Source organism: Saimiri boliviensis, chromosome 4 (genome assembly GCF_048565385.1).
Source record: "Saimiri boliviensis isolate mSaiBol1 chromosome 4, mSaiBol1.pri, whole genome shotgun sequence".
NCBI lineage: Eukaryota > Metazoa > Chordata > Mammalia > Primates > Cebidae > Saimiri > Saimiri boliviensis.
In genome coordinates, this window is record NC_133452.1 from 42434818 (window position 1) to 42438864 (window position 4047).

A 4047-nucleotide genomic window follows, 5' to 3' on the forward strand; every position below is an offset into this window, starting at 1 on the left:
AGACTACTTTGTGGCTTAGAGCCTGGTCAACTTTTAAAAATGTCTCATTTGAACTCAAAAAGAATGTGCATTCCCTAATTTTGCTTGAATTATAATTAATTATTTCAAGATTCTGTAAATAGATAAAAATTGCATCCTTTATATTTTCTACGTTGCCCACTTACATATTCTATTTACATTGCCCAGGCTGGTTAAGATGATCAGTTCTGGTTCAAGCAATTCTCCTGCCTCAGCCTCCCGAGTAGCTGTGACTACAGGCGGGTGCCACCACACCCAGCTATTTTTTTTTTTTTTTATTTTTTATTTTTTGGTATTTTTAGTAGAAATGGGGTTTCACCATGTTGGCCAGGATGGTCTCGATCTCTTGACCTTGTGATCCGCCTGCCTCGACCTCCCGAAGTGCTGGGATTACATGGATAGCTCTTTAATTGTCTATTTTCTCAACTGTAAAATGGAGACGATATAGAATCTGCTATACAGAGTTGTATTAAAATTGACATTTTATTGGGCTAGAGCCGGGGGCTGGGTGGGGACCGGGCTTGTCGGTGAAGCGGCAGTGGCGGGTTTAGCCTTCGGGGGCCAGCCGCCGCCCTGATCCTGCTAGAGGTGAACAACCGCATCATCGAGGAGACGCTCGCGCTCAAGTTCGAGAACGCGGCCGCCGGAAACAAACCAGAAGCAGTAGAAGTAACATTTGCAGATTTCGATGGGGTCTTTTATGATATTTCAGATCCTAATGGAGACAAAACAAAAGTGATGGTCAGTATTTCTTTGAAATTCTACAAGGAACTTCAGGCACATGGTGCTGATGAGTTATTAAAGAGGATGTACAGGAGTTTCTTGGTAAATTCAGAATCAGGATACAATGTTTCTTTGCTATACGACCTTGAAAATCTGCCTGCATCCAAGGATTCCATTGTGCATCAAGCTGGCATGTTGAAGCGAAATCGTGTTGCCTCTGTCTTTGAAAAATACTTCCAATTCTAAGAACAGGGCAAGGAAGGAGAAAACAGGGCAGTTATCCATTATAGGGATGATCAGACCATGCATGTTGAGTCTAAAAAGGACAGAGTCGCAGTAGTCTTCAGCACAGTGTTTAAGGATGACGACGATGTGGTCATTGGAAAGGTGTTCATGCCGGAGTTCAAAGGGGGATGCAGAGCCAGCCACACAGCCACACAGGGCCTCTTTAGCCACCGGGAGCCTCCTCTGGAGCTGAAAGACACGGACGCCGCTGTGGGTGACAACATTGGCAACATCGCCTTTGTGCTGTTCCCTCGCCACACCAACGCCAGTGCTCGAGACACCACCATCAACCTGATCCACACGTTCCGGGACTACCTGCACGACCACCTCGAGGGCTCTAAGGCCTATATTCACACACGTATGCGGGCAAAAACATCTGACTTCCTCAGGGTGCTGAACCGCGCACGCCCAGATGCCGAGAAAAAAAAAAAAAAATGAAAACAATCACGGGGAAGACGTTTTCATCCCGCTAATCTTGGGAATAAGAGGAGGAAGCGGCTGGCAACTGAAGGCTAGAACACTTGCTACTGGATAATCGTAGCTTTTAATGTTGCACCTCTTCAGGTTCTTAAGGGATTTCCCGTTTTAGTTCCATTTTGTACACGTTTGGAAAATAATCTGCAGAAACGAGCTGTGCTTGCAAGGACTTCATAGTTCCCAAGAATTAAAAAAAAAGAAAAGAAAAAAGAAAAAGAAAAAAGAAAAAAGAATTCCACTTGATCAACTTAATTCCTTTATCTTCCCTCCCTCACTTCCCTTTCCTCCCACCCTCTTTTCCAAGCCGTTTAGCTTTGCAATATATTACTGGTAATGAGTTGCAGGATAATGCAATCTTAACTTGTTTTCTCCTAAGTATTTGATTTCAAAACTCATGTATCTAAAGAAATACGGTTGGGGTCATTAATAAAGAAAATCTTTCTATCTTTAAAAAAAATTAACATTTTATTATATGTAAAGTAGTTTAGCACTATTAAGTGTAATCTATATTATTTGTGTAATATATATTATGCATATGTAATATGTATATTATTATTACACTTGCAAAATCCTACATCTATTCCTGATAAAAATTCTCAGCAAAGAAAGAACACAGGGATACTCTCTCAGTCTGATAAAGGGCATCTGTAAAAATCTACAGCAAGCATATTACTTCATGATAAAAGAACTAATGTTTTCCTCTAAGGTCAGGAATAAGATACATGTCTGCTCTTCTCAAATTCGTCACTGGCGGGAAGGACTTCATCATAACAGACTTACATATCTGGGGTGAAATTTCCCTATGTATAGCTGTGTGTATTTGCAATGCCTACATGCTTACTGTTCAGTGATGGGATGAAGAAATAGGTTATACTCTGCATGATTTCTTCCCAGCAGCCCAAGATTACAACCTTTCCATTCTTCTTTTGAATTCAATAACTTTTGCTTAATTTGGCAATTTGCAGTATGTGATGACTATATTTTGAATCCCAAATTCTAACTAGTATTAACTCAAATTCCATTTAGTATTAATTCAAAATCATTTTGTTTTGGACTATTGAAGTGAAAAGAACACAGGCTTGGGATCAAGAGTTCTGGTTGGGATCTCAGTTCTGCTATGTAGACATGAGCCTTATCCCTTTTTGATCTCAATTTCCCACCCAGTTGAAAAAGGGATAGACTAAAAGACCCCCCAGATTTTTTTCTGCTTGGAGATTTTATATGTATCTAGATTATCATTTCAAAATTTAGCACACATCAGAATCACCTGATGAGTTTGTTAAAGCACACATTCCTAACTCCTGTGAGAGAGTCAGAAGTTGTAGAAATTCTCATTCCATAGATTTGGGGTGAAACCAGATGATTATATTTCTAACAAGCTCCAATGTCCTCATGATTCTGATGGTCCTCAGACTCTACTTGGAGTAGCACTGCTTTAAAAACTGGAGATTACAGCTACTCAGGAGGCTGAGGCAGGAGAATTGCTTGAACCCAGGAGGCGGAGGTTGCGGTGAGCCGAGATCGCGCCATTGCACTCCAGCCTGGGTAACAAGAGCGAAACTCCGTCTCAAAAAAAAAAAAAAAAAAAAAAAAAAAAAAAAAAAAAAAAAAAAAAAAAAAAAAAAAACTGGAGATTATACTAGTTGCAATTCTGTTTTAAGACACTAGATGATGTATTTTTGGATTAAAACTAGTGGAAATACTCTGGTAAGGCTAAATGTTTTTGAAAGCCCAACATAAGAAACATTTGTGTTTGTATAAAAAGCTAGTAGCTATTGTTTTATATTATTACCAGTGTTTCATTGGTTAATGAATGCATAATTAGTTTATGCGCATGCATTTGTAAATTTAACTTTTTAAATTGAATATCTTTTATGTATACAGCTTTCTGGTTTGTATTTTGGGGACATGAGGTTAGTTTCCTTCCTTTCATGAGCTCATAATTAAGTATGGGAGACAGACATAAACACAAATGACTTTTAAATAAAGCATCAAATTAAAATGCCAAAATAGTTCTTAAAGGAGGCTGGGCACAATGGCTCATGCCTATACTCCCCATGCTTTGGGAAGCTGAGGAAAGCGGATCACTTGAGTTCAGGAGTTCAAGATCAAAACTCATCTCTACTAAAAATACAAAAATTGGCTGGGCATGGTGGCGGACACCTTTAATCCCAGCTACTTGGGAGTTTGAGGCAGGATAATCGCTTGAACCTGGAAGGTAGCAGTTGCAGTGAGCTGAGATCGGGCCACTGCATTCCAGCCTGGGCTACAAAGCTTGACTCCACTTCAAAAAAAAAAAAGAAAAAAAAAAAAAAAAACAAGTTGTTAAAGAAAAAGCACAACATAGTCCCCTTAAAAACAAGGGATATTGAAGGAGAGATTAATTATACTCGTGAGGGACCACATGGAGAGTATTGAGAACACCTGGAGAGAGAGAGAAGCTAAAGACAGACCTGGAAACTAAATTCTAGAGACATAACAAATAGAAAATGCCAGATTAAGAGAACATAAAAAATAGATATATAAAAATCTCTTTAAAATATT

General features: G+C 39.2%; 1 pseudogene; it reads left to right on the forward strand.

Moving 5' to 3' along the window:
* The first annotated feature begins 557 nt into the window (after positions 1–557).
* On the forward strand, positions 558–1714 carry LOC101028404 (actin-related protein 2/3 complex subunit 2 pseudogene; annotated as a pseudogene).
* The last annotated feature ends 2333 nt before the right edge of the window (positions 1715–4047 follow it).